We start from the raw sequence: 13,317 nt of genomic DNA on the forward strand, positions 1-13,317 counted from the left end.
AAAAACTGCCAAACATAAAACAAATAATATAAACTCCATTTACCAACTGGAGACATCCAGTCATCATTGGTGGGAAAACAAAAGATTCCCATCCTCGCAAAGAGAAGCTAACAGTTGAGGTTTAACAATAATCAATCAATCAAATGAGAAAAAGTGCTTTCAGTCTCATAATTAAATACTAAATACAGATACCTTGAGATGCTTTGCAGTATACTGCATTGTCTGATATGTGCAATGCATAATAAAAGGTATTCGACCAAATCACAAATGGGTTAACAAAACTCCAAGACTCCTTCAGTCTCTTTAGTATTGTAAATGTATTCCCTCTGTCTACCCCTCCAAACATGAATATATTTATCTTCAGAAAACATTTTCCCACATTTATTTATTCCTTATAGTCCTCAAACCAATGGTTGTATCTCAAGAGAATGATAATGATCTTTTTATATAGCCCCTTTCATACATAAAATGCAACTCAAAGTACTTTACGCAAAAAAGAAAGCTGATTAAAGAAAAAAAGTAAAAAGAAGAGAAAAATAGCAATAAAAAAGGAAGCTTAAATCAAATCAAACTAATCCTAGAAAAATTGCTCTTTGGAGCACAGGTCTCCGCCAGGTCAGGTAGGTTATTGTGGGCCAGCAATGTTCGGAATTTGCCAATCAGGATGGAATAAAAAAAATCTGACAGATCTGACTTGATCACATGACCATAGAGATACAGATACCATGTACCGATTTGCGTGATGTTTGGACAACATCTGTAGGAGCAATATAAAAAAACAGTTTTGCATGAATATGCCTCCTGGTGGTGCTGTAATAATTAGATTTTGGTCAAACATGTGTTTAAGGGATATTTCACTTTCAAATAAAATAAAACATACACAAAAATATGAAAAAAGTAAGGCCCTCTAATGCGTGAGGGGGCCGTAATTTTTCCATAAATGTTTTCTTTTCTTTAAAAAATAAAAGTGAAATATCCCTTTAAACACAGTTTCAGAATCCTTAAATACTTATTATTCACCTAAAAGTCAAAGCTGAAATTGGTGTGTAAATTTGAAAAGGACATACGGACAAACAGGAGCGAACACAGTCTCCGGCGTTCGGCTGTCCAGCCTGGTGGAGACAAAAACAGGGTAGAGGTGACACCATAGATACCATTGCAATGGAAACACATTACATTCAGCCCTGTGTAGGGCGGCCACCCCGCCTGGTGGAGATCTGCACTCTGCGGAGGGTGCCTTTCTAGTCAAATACTGGTGTGTCTGACTGAGGCTACATTGTTAGCATGAACAATTCAATATGTGTGTGTGTGTGTGTGTGTGTGTGTGTGTGTGTGTGTGTGTGTGTGTGTGCGTGCGTGCGTGCGTGCGTGCGTGCGTGCGTGTGTGCGTGTGTGCGTGTGTGCGTGTGCGTGCGTAACCAATGAATGTGCATGTGTAACCGATGAATTTCTGTAAATGAGCACATTTAAATTCATGGTCAGGGGTACACGTCATTCTGCAGTGTTTTCTGACACAAGATCTACTTAACTGTTTTCCAATGCTGCTGAGATCTACCATCACCAGACAGTGAGAACCACCTCTGCTTTTACGTATTAATAATACGTATCAATCAGATAAATGCAAATGTTGTATAAAATAATCATAATAATACAAACCTAACATATAATAAGTCAATAATATGAATAATAAAGGCAAAATTAATTCTTAAGGAAGTGTGGGAAGTGTGGGAAGTGCTGATGACAGCACTTGCAGTTTCTGGCCTACTGTACATACTATGGTTGAAATGTCAGTTCCATTTTTTTTTCTCAGGTCATTGTTGGCTGGAAATGTCTTGTCAGATGATTTGTGGTTTGTCAGAAAGCGTCTTTCCAAGTTCCCTTTCTTCATCATCGCTGTTGCTAGTGGGACAAAACTGTGACCAGTTCCTCTCTTTACACACGATAGGAGGTGAAGTGTCCATCTTAACTTTAACAATAGCTTCATGAAAACAGACAGTCATGTTGCTAGTTGAGATTTCAGCCATCAGTGTCCATCAATGTCCATTCTGCATGAATATTGTATGTCTTTTGTCTCTTAATGTCTCTATCCAAACTCAACAAAATAAATGAAAAAAGTAAGGTCCTCTAATGTGTGAGGGGGCCGTGATTTTTCCATTACTCTTTTCTTTTCTTTAAAAGCAAAAGTGAAATATCCCTTTAAACACAGTTTCAGAATCCTTAAATACTTATTATGCACCTAATAGTCAAAGCTGAAATTGTTGTGTACATTTGAAAATAATGTATATAAATATCAAGTCAAGTTTAGTCCATTGTTAAACAGGAAACAAAAGAATCAAATGTGTACAGTATGTGTGTGACAAAATTTGTAGGAATAGTAGCCCAAAAAAATGTTTTGAAGAAAACGCTAAATGGTGTAAAAATTTGGGAGTGGAGGTCCTTTCTTGGTCTACCAAGAGTGTGTGTGCAAAGTTTAACGGCGATCGGTCCAACTGTTGTTCACAACAGAGTGTGTGTGTGTGTGTGTGTGTGTGTGTGTGTGTGTGTGTGTGTGTGTGTGTGTGTGTGTGTGTGTGTGTGTGTGTGTGTGTGTGTGTGTGTGCGCGTGCGTGTTTGTACTGTATAATGAATGCACTTCTATAAATCATGCAAGTCAATTAGGCCTATTTGTCATTATTGATAGTATACTAATTTAATAATTTTGTTTGTTTGGATTCCAGGAAGACACCAGATTTAGCTTTTGGGATCCAGGGTCCCCAGCTGAAACATAACTCATGTTCTAAAACGGGGTTCTGCAATGTTTTCAGGCACACGATTTACTTAAAGGTGAGATCTACCTTCACCAGACACTGAAAACCACCACAACCTTGATGTCTTATTATACGCTTCTAGAGTAATGTGAACATTGAGTAAGTCAATAATAAGTAACAAGTTTAACATTAATATTAAAGGCAAGATCAATTCTGAAAAAAAGTGTGGGACTTCTAAAATGCTGATGACAGCACTTGCAGTTTCATGTCCTGTACATATGTTGACATTTCAGTTCCTTTTTTTTATTTTTGTTGTTGGTTGGAAACGTCTTGCCAGATGATTTGTGGTTTAATTTTCAGAAAGCGTCTTTCCAAGTTCCCTTTCTTCATCATCTAGAGGGACAAGGCTGTGACCAGTTCCTCTCTTGACACACAATAGGAGGTAAAGTGTCCATCTTAACTTTAACAACTAGCTTCGTGAAAACAGTCATGTTGCTAGTTGAAATTTCAGCCATCAATGTCCATTCTGCGTGGATATTGTCTCTGCGTGGATATTGATGCTAGGGTTCAAGTGATTATAAGGTAAAAATAATAAATCATATCACACAAAGATTTGGCGGACCCCTGTAGTAACTCTGAGGACCCCCTAGGGGTCCTGGACCGCCTGTTGAAGACCCCTGAATGATCTATCTAAAGAACGCTGACTGCTCTGTCTGTAGACAGCTATGATGTCAGCTGACGCGCGTGTGTGTATGTGTGTGTGTGTGTGTGTGTGTGTGTGTGTGTGTGTGTGTGTGTGTGTGTGTGTGTGTGTGTGTGTGTGTGTGTGTGTGTGTGTGTGTGTGTGTGTGTGTAGCAGACGAGCGTCTCTGAGTCTGTGATGAGTCTGTCTATTGGAATGCACTCCCCAAAACTTTCAGAGATGCGCCCACCTTCCAATACTTCAAAACCACCATCAAAACCCACCTCTTCAATATCACTAAGCTAAAAGGTGTAAAAACATGAATAAATAGACGGCCTATTATTATTTCTTAATATTTCAAGAGGTTATTCAACTCTCTCCAACTGTCGTTTAACCGCACCTCATTATTATTATACAAACTCCTGCGTAGGACAGCACTAGGCTACGAAGCCTCTCCCAGGCCGTACGTGCGCGCTGATTCCCGAAGCTATCTGCGCAGCTTGTGTGGACGCACGTAAGACCCTTCATAAGGACCGCACGCAGTCCCTACGCAGCATGTCTTTGGGAAACCCGCCAGGTTACCCAAACAGCAAGTGTGGGGACATGATGTCTATTCCATAATCACTAAGTATTTCAACAGCATTGTGAAGGTCATATTGAGCGAAATATTACAATATGTGCTCTCACAGCTCACTGACAAATGAGGTGGAAGACTTAAAATATAGACTATAAATATAGATTCAAATAAAATAAAGGTAAAGAAATGTAACATAAATTACATTTTTAAAATATAGCTTTTGGCATTGAAAAGAACAGAGCATTTAAAATATTATAATATATAATACACCAAATATTGCATGGTCAAATGTCCATTCCCATGTCATTGTTTGACATGCAAACACAAAAGTATAACTAACCAACTAGGACACAAATGCAAGTAAAGAAAAAATAATGTAGGCAAAGCCCCATGATTATCTGAAAAAATGTTAAGATTGCATAATAATGCTCTCAAATTTTATTTGGAATTACAAAAGTAAACGGAAAAAACTCAGCGTGTTAACTCAAACTAGAGAAAAGGGAGGATTTAATTACCCAGATTTAATTATTTACTTTCATGCTACCCAAATAGATATCATAATGAAATGGATGAATAATTCAATTAAAACAAAATGGAAATTAATAGAAAAACGATTAACATTAATATCAATTGGAACATTACCCCATTTGAGTTTAAAGGAAATTCAAAAATATAATGGAAATAACAGATGTGTAGAAAATACATTAACAACCTGGAAATCTATTCGTAAAATGTATAAATGTGACGACATTTGTATATATTTGAGAGAGATAGCCAGAGATCCAGACTTTCTGCCAAATAACACAGATAAGATACCAGAAGAATGGGCCAGAAAGGGATTACAGGTATATTCACAGATGATTACAAATAACATGGTAGACCCTTTTGAAACCTTAGTTAATAAGTTTAATATAAATAGAAATAATTTCTTTAAGTATCTACAAATTAGAAGCTACCTCATGAAACAGCAGAGAGACCAGAGACAGATAATGCATGGGCTACTGGAATTTTTGAGCAAAAATAGAAATAGTGAAAAGAGTAAAATCTCAAAACTTTAAAAAAAATTGCAAGAAATTAAGGTAAAAGAGGATAATACCAAAGATAAATGGGAAAAATAATTATCAATAACAATTTTGCAAGATTATTGGAAAGAAGCATGCACAATATTTTTTAAGACGACACAATCAAAGTTTTGGAAAGAATTTGCTTGGAAAATTAATATGAGGATTTTTTTAACACCCAAAATGTTATCAAAATATAGACCAGCAGGCAGTGCTGAATGCTGGAGGAAATGTGCAGAACTGGAAGCAAATCATTTTCTATTCGTGCCCAAAATTGAAAATGTTTTGGGAGATAGTGAAAACAAATATAATAAATACATTTCCCTTAAGAAAACCCATACACCCAATCAATATTTTATTAGGTATTATTCCATTAGAAATACGCAGGGAGGGAGATAAATATCTGTATACAATACTACGTATCACTGCCTTAAAACAAATCACACGGAAATGGCTGCATGTAAACCCACCATCTATTAATAATTGGAAAATAACAGTTGAAAATATTAAAGAGATGGAAAGAATTACATACAAAATGAGAAACCGTGGAGATGAATTTGAAAGAAACTGGAGTAAATGGGACCCAGAAATACATGAAGTGTAAAAGTAGATTTGGGAGTACTGCAGGAAAGCTATCCCCCCCCCCTCCCTCTCTCTTTTCTTTTGTCCTCTTTTTCCTTTATTCTCTTATTTTCCATTTTTTGTATACATTTTTGTTGGTATATGTAATTTAAAAAATTAAAAAAATGATGCAGGATGAATTAAACAAGTAAAGAACTTGTAAGATAAATTAAATCAATAACATTTAATGTAATGTACGAACCTGCAATAAAGTATAAAAAAAGAAAGAAAAAAAGATTGCATAATAATCTCTGAACTTTATAAAACGTAGGACAGCATTGACCTTGCCAAAGGACACAAATGATTCATTTAGAATTAGTCCGGTGGATTGAGACGAAAATCGTTCACTTTTTCATAAAAGCGTGAAACTTGGTAGACTTGTACAGTTTGGGGCCCTGAACATTTTCAGATATGGAGCCATTGCAAAAACGCCCATGATTACAATTATATCATGTACAACATCATAAACTGTTCAGGTGAATAGGTAATGGTCAATTCAATAACGTTGTTTATGTCCAGATAGCTCAGTTAGTAGAGCACTCGCCTTAGGACGACAAGGTTCTGGGTTCCTCGGTGTAGCATGGCTTGGGTAACTAAGACATGCATCAAGTACTGAGAGATGATGGTAGTGTTGCACTCCACATCAGCAATCCAGGGATCTAGCACATTGAATTGGGAATAGACACCCTCGTTCTCAGCCAACACCGATGATAAGCCATTCTTACTTAGTCAGTGACGTTGAAAAAAGGAAATCACAATATCTAAGAAGGGTCATTCCTATGTTCCTAGAGTCCTACTGTATGTTCCACGACTTTCTATTCTGTTAACGCACATAGAGTTAACTTTTTAAAAGGTTTTTGGGTACTCTTTCTCCAAGGGCCCTGTGTTCAACTGCGTGCTATGTTCCTGGAACATTCCCAAACATATACAAACATCCTTTCTTATTATATATATTATAAGTTAATGATGGGCCCTATCTTGGGCCTATACTTGACCCATCTGCCTTACTACCTCTTATCCCTAAACGTTTTTTTGCATTTTTTACTATTTTTAAAAACATTTTTAAATACCAATAGCCGCCAAAAGCCAAAAGCAAAAGCTCACAATGTGTCGATGTAGATCGCCTAGTTGAACTATTTGAAAACGTTTTTCAAAATAGTAAAATATGGCTAATACGTTTAGGCATAAGGGGTAAGGCAAGCTAAGGCCCAGAGCATGCATGACACAACTGGTCCCTTATGTTTCAAGGCAGCCATCATTGTCATCACCAATTTGCTTACTGGCCCCAGGTTTAAGCTGTGTTTCTCAAGTCCATGACAAATATCTCTAAAACACTAAAATGTCTCGTTAAAATAATACTTGTTTTGTGTGCTTACATAGATGTTTATCTTGTTCTAATCTATTCTGTTGAAAGGTGCAGTCACTAAGTGATAAAATAATTGTCCCGCATCCCAATGAAACACCAGGTATAAAAAAAGAAATTGACATTGTAGTGAAAACAGCCAATCGGCAAGCTCACAGTCACATCAAGATGCATTATGAAGTTTGCGGTTATTATTGTGATTATTATTATGTGTGTATTTCCTGCTTATTTAGGATCTTATACCGGAGTGATAGGCCGATTTATTTTCTATATTATATATATCAACTCCTAGAATATCTCTATTCTAGGAGTTGATACATGCTTATATGAAGGTTAATACTGCTTATTTGGAGTTATAAACTGAAGTTATAATCCGAAGGTACAAATATATACAAATTCTAAAAGCCACAGCACAGCAGTGGACTTTACACATGTCTATTAAGTGTCACATGAGGGCATGTTGATTTATTAGGTCAGATGAGGAGCTGGGTGACAGTGGCTACTGTTTAGAACAGTGCTAAAGGCTGTACTGTGTTTCCACAGTTAAGATAACACACAAGTCACATGATTAGTCAACAGAAGGTTTACACCTACATGGGTAGACCAAACCGATATAAATGGAGTGGATGCTCACTATCAGGACAAAGTGTTCTACGTACAGTACCAGTGTTACTAGTTACCAGGGTGTTATTGCTGCGTTCGTAATTTTCCATTTCGAGCTCCGAGAGACTGACGGTAAGAATTGAGAGCGTGTTTACACAACGATAATATATTTCTGATATGGTTTATAGTTTTGTGTGTATATTTCATGTCATTAATTTGTTGTTACGTTGTTGTTTGTGTTTACTTTTATAATCCGACTATTTACTTGACTAATGGCCTACTGGCTTACTGGCCATACTGGCCTAAAAGTATTAGAGTGTGTTGGTATTGTGTGTCAGTATAATAAAACTATCAAAGACACAGGTCTGAGTTGTGTCCGTTAACTTGGTTGCTCAAATACCCTCTACAAGGGGAGATCTATTTAGTTGCATTGCTTGTGTGACTGGCTAGATAGTTGTACAATCACAATGTATTCATTTCTGTGTTTTTCCATTGTAATTTTGGTGTTGATAAATGATTCTATATACTGTTTTTATGTTGTTTTATCTCATATGATTATAGCCTATATATGTTGCCAGAACCATTATAATAATTGCATGCTTTTCAAAAATAAAACAAAAACAGACTTAATTGGAAGGATTCACATTTAAACCTTTTTCAGTTAATGTAGCCACTGCCACCTTCCTGTGACTCCATTTGGGGTCCTAACCCACAGTTTGAGAACCTCTGTTTTAAATGGTATCACTGTAATCCTTAACCATCAAAACATAGATGTAGACATCACCTATTCTGTATTATCATGTTTTGTTTAGGACGCTGGTCATAACTGGCGACCTAGCTGGCAGGCAACATGAGTCGGGACCTAAGGTCGCAACCCCCCCTACATACACGTGCATGGCTGCACGCACGCACGCACGCACGCACGCACGCACGCACACACGCACACGCACACACACACACACACGCACACGCACACGCACACGCACACGCACACGCACACGCACACGCACACACACACACACCCAAAGGTTCAGAACGCAACACTGACAGAGAGACATAAAGATGATTGTGTGTATTATAAATGAAAGTACAGCATAAACATACAGTACATCCTGCCATCTGGTCTGGCTGAGACAAAAAAGGAAGAAGAAAAAGAGGTTAAGGATGAGCTCATATACTGTATCTGCTAACATTGTCCCATTTATCGGACAGCTGCTTGCATTTACTTAATGGGAAGTTTGCACGACTGGTAGAACAATAATACTTCACTATTATTTCAAAGCATTCATCTTCATCTTCCTCTTTTGTGACTTTAAGTTTTCCAACATGTCCATGCCTGAGGACGTGTATGTCAACACCGGGCCAGATCTGACGAAGAAGGTCAGATCTGGCCGAGGAGAGAGACAGATGGAGATGGAGGAGAGAGGAGAGATAGAAGATGATATCTATCTCAATCCAGACGACCTTGACCACATCTATGAGAATGCAGACAACCTTGACCCTGGGACAAAGCAGGATGCTGCACAGAACAACACAGCACAAGAGCAGCATGGAGGTAAAATTTAAGAAAATATGTACAGAGGTTACCTAACACGTGTATTAACACAATTAAAAAAGAACTGTAGTCGACCAAAGTGCTGTACAGGTCAAGAAACAATGCAACAAAACAATAAAATCCAATACAATTAAATACAATCAAATACAATCAAATACAACCAAATACAACCAAATACAATCAAATACAGTCAAATGCAATCAAATAGGAGGTGATCCAGTTCAAATAAAGCTTGGCTGTGATTAAAAGCGAAGTCGAAAAAGTGAGTTTTAAGCAAGGACTTAAAAACCTGGATGGACCGGGCGGATCGAATGTGAAGGGGAAGATCATTCCAGAGCCTAGGGGCAGACACAGCAAAAGCACGGTCGCCCCTGGTTTTAATTCATTTTGTGGGTCCTTGGCACAAAAGAGTTTGAGAACTACTGATTTAAAAGGCTTTTTTTTTTTTATCTGCATCAGGTCTTAATGGGTTAAATGACTTGTTATCTGTCATAAAGCATCATAACTTGTTAAAAACCATCTGTAGTATCCTCATAGGTTTGTCTTATGTTTTTCAGGCTCTGATCAGTCAAAGAACAATCATTCCAGAGCTGTTGGAGTGTGTCTGGTGGTGCTGAGTCTTCTATTGGTTGTCATCATTGGTCTGGTCATAAAGTGTGAGTGTCATTCTATGAGCACTATCTTTACATTTTATATTTGTGTTGGAAATAGTGTTGATGGCTGTTGATTGAAATACTTAGCACTAGCAGTAACTACTAAGAAACAAATCACTGAAAAATGGGTTTAAAAGTGATTCAACTGGTCGGCCAAATGAGATATTGGCATATAAGTGATTTTACAATAAATGTACATCTGTTCTTGAGGTAATTGTTCAGCCCCCAAAATCAGAAGGCTAATTTGACCTTTGGGATACACAAATAAGTTGGTGTGTCCAAAAACGTAGTTACTGTACTTTGGCTTTGTAAGGCAGAGTAAAGCTCATTAGTCTGTTGATTTTCCTTCTTGCAGATTCTGAATTGAATACAGAGAAAAACAACCTACAGTCCAGATATAACAATGTAACTGAACAGAAGGATCAGATACAGTCCAGGTTTGACCAGCTACAGTCCAACTATAACAATGCAGCTAAAGACCTGAAGAAGAGACTCTGTTGTGGTCAGTGAGACATCACTATTTTTATTAATTATTATATCATGTTGTTCATCATTTACCATTAATATGAGCAAACAGTTGCTAACTTTGTTATTTTGTTGTCAGAAACATATGGATTTACATTTGATGATGGTGTGTGTTATTACGTCTCTACTGAGAGGAAAACCTGGGAGGAGAGCAGACACTACTGTAGAGACAGACAATCGGACCTGTTGGTCATAAACAGCAAAGAAAAACAGGTGTGTGTGTGTGTGTGTGTGTGTGTGTGTGTGTGTGTGTGTGTGTGTGTGTGTGTGTGTGTGTGTGTGTGTGTGTGTGTGTGTGTGTGTGTGTGTGTGTGTGTGTGTGTGTGCGCGTGCGTGCGTGCGTGCGTGCGTGACTGCTTGCGTGTGTGTGTGTGTGTGTGTGTGTGTGTGCACACACGTGTGTGCGCATGTGTGCATGTGCGGCTGTAACATCTGTTATCTGTACAGTTTGTACTTCAGTAACCAGCATATTTTCTGTCCAGGACTTTGTTAAGAGAGTTACTGGCAGAGACGCGAACGTGTGGCTGGGTTTGATTGACAGAGACGAAGAAGGAGTCTGGATGTGGGTAGATGGAACAACACTGACCACACCTACGTAAGACTTTACCTTACGTTAAACTTTTCTTTATTTTAACTAACATTTTAACTATATTTCACATATTTGCGCCTTTGTCTAAATGGTATTAAATGTTATTATGACAATTATACGTATTTTCTATCACTATCCAGTTCATTTGTAACTAATATGATATCATGTTTAACAAACAAAATATTTAGAGGGGAAAACATATAACAGTATTGTAATGTGTTCAATGTATCTACTTCATCAGGTATTGGGCCCCTGGTGAGCCAGATAACAAGTTTGAACAAGAGGTAGAAGACGGTGACTGTGCTGTGTTGTGGAATGGAGGTTTGAAAGGATGGCACGACAATCCATGTTCTCAAAATAACAATTGGATCTGTGAAAGAGTTTTGTGTTGAAATCAACATTTTCACAATGTATCAAGCTGTTTTTTTGATGGGTGTATTCATTCACATGTGGTAGTTTATGTGTTTGCTTTGGTTTAACTGCCTTGTAATTCTACCCAATATGCACTGTAGATATTACATTACAATATTTTAATTATTAAAGGGGAGCCAATGTGAATAACATGAACTTAACAGCCGTTTGTTACATTTTAATACCATATCATTGTTCATATAGACTAGGGGACCAGATGTGGCCTGTTTCTAACAGCAAATGCATAATTCTTCTAAGCTAGTTTTTCTATTGCAAAGTAATACACTTAAGGCAATGATTAGGTTAAAAACTACTTTTTAGGTTTGGTTTTGTTAGCTTAGCTTAGCATGACACGATGACCAAATGCAATCCTAAGGCACCGTTCCCGGGTTGAAACAATATAATAATAAATATATAGTAATGATGATGATGATGATGATGATGATCATCATCATCATCATAGTTTGAAGTTACAGTTACAACTAGAAGTGATGTCTCCTGTATGCAGTGGTAGAAAAAGTACTACAATGTTTTACTTAAGTAAAAGTATCATCACTGCAAGGTAGAAATACTCTGTTACAAGTAAACATCCGGAATTCAAAATTTACTTGAGTAAAAGTTCAAAAGTATCGGTATCAAAAGTAGAAAGTACACATTATGTGAGTACACAATACATTATGAACACAGAGACTATAAGAGACGCTGAAAAAGACAATATATTGCCATGCTGTCCTTTAAGTCGAATGTGTGTAATGTGATTTGTGTGTGTGGAATAAACCTGTTGCCGAAAACACAAATGCCCATTTCTTCTCATACTAATGTTAGAGGTGGATCGCACCCCAGTGGGGTGCCCTGTCCTCGAAGTTATGCTATGAGCCCTCAGTGTTCGGTTTGCACCCTGGACGGCATTCCGAACACTGCAGGGACAACTCCTGTGCGTGCCATGAACATAATGAATCAATTGCAGGTAGTACCTTTTACTGCTATAAATCAAATGTCTATCGAGTGTTGTTTTCACAATGTGAAACAGGGGCCTTCTGTGATAAAAACATTTCCATCTGCGACATTGCAGTTCTCTCTTCCGTCCGGCAGATGGCTGCAAAGTTCATCTTTGGGGCGGTCGAGAGCCAAAATGGCGGCCTCCCTCAACTGCCCTAAAATGGCGGACGAGGGAAGACGGAAATGCGTTTTTCAGAAAGCCCCGGTGTTGCACCGTCAAAACTCCCCTGGCGGGACGAAAGTTTTGTTCCGTGTAGCAACAACGTCTCCGCACAAGAGGCCCGCCCCAGTTGACCTCCCTAAGATGGCGGTCGTCAAGAGGCGGAAGTTGACGGACCAACGGACCCTGGTGTTACCCCTTCAACTCTCCCCGAGAGGGACGGGAGTTTCGTTCCGGGTAGAAACTCGACGAGTAAGGGTTCCGCTGTCTCGTCGAGAGGAGTGTCGACGCCTCCGGTTCCTATGGAAACGGTCTCGTCCTCCGAAGCAGTGAGTTCTTCGCGTCCGTTGAGACACGGACGGAGGCGACCGCTGCTGCCCCCTGTGGACGCCCTCCCACTGGTTACGCCGGTCAGGCCGGCAGTTTCACCGGTTACCTTGGTAACGAGGCGACGCTCTTCGGAGCTGATGACGTCATTGACCCCCTCCGACCCCACGAACCCTCTGGCTCGTTGCTTGGCGCAATGGGAAGCTTGCAAACCGAATCCTTGGGTACTGCGTACCATTACGAAAGGGTATAGGTTGCAATTTTCCTGTAGACCTCCCCTGACGGACGAGGTTATTTTCTCCCGAGCATCAGGCCAGGCGGCTCTGACGCTACGGGAGGAAGTGGTGTCTCTGCTGAGCAAGGGTGCTGTCAAAGAATTATCTCCGAATCAGAGCCAGTTAGGTTTCTATTCGGATTATTTCCTGGTGAAAAAGAAAGGGGGGG

At 38.8% G+C, this 13,317-nt stretch overlaps 2 long non-coding RNA genes across 2 annotated transcripts; both read left to right on the top strand.

The window, feature by feature from the left end:
- Positions 1-9,094: 9,094 nt before the first annotated feature.
- LOC308093145 lies at positions 9,095-10,335 on the top strand. Its single transcript, XR_013933858.1, has 3 exons — positions 9,095-9,209; positions 9,767-9,865; positions 10,218-10,335. It is a non-coding gene; the product is annotated as an uncharacterized lncRNA (long non-coding RNA).
- Positions 10,336-10,471: 136 nt separating this feature from the next.
- On the top strand, positions 10,472-11,668 carry LOC308093143. The gene is made up of 3 exons (XR_013933857.1): positions 10,472-10,600; positions 10,870-10,982; positions 11,218-11,668. It is a non-coding gene; the product is annotated as an uncharacterized lncRNA (long non-coding RNA).
- The last annotated feature ends 1,649 nt before the right edge of the window (positions 11,669-13,317 follow it).

The sequence above is a fragment of the Gymnoscopelus braueri genome (assembly GCF_963280865.1).
Source record: "Gymnoscopelus braueri genome assembly, chromosome: 10".
In the NCBI taxonomy this organism is placed as follows: domain Eukaryota; kingdom Metazoa; phylum Chordata; class Actinopteri; order Myctophiformes; family Myctophidae; genus Gymnoscopelus; species Gymnoscopelus braueri.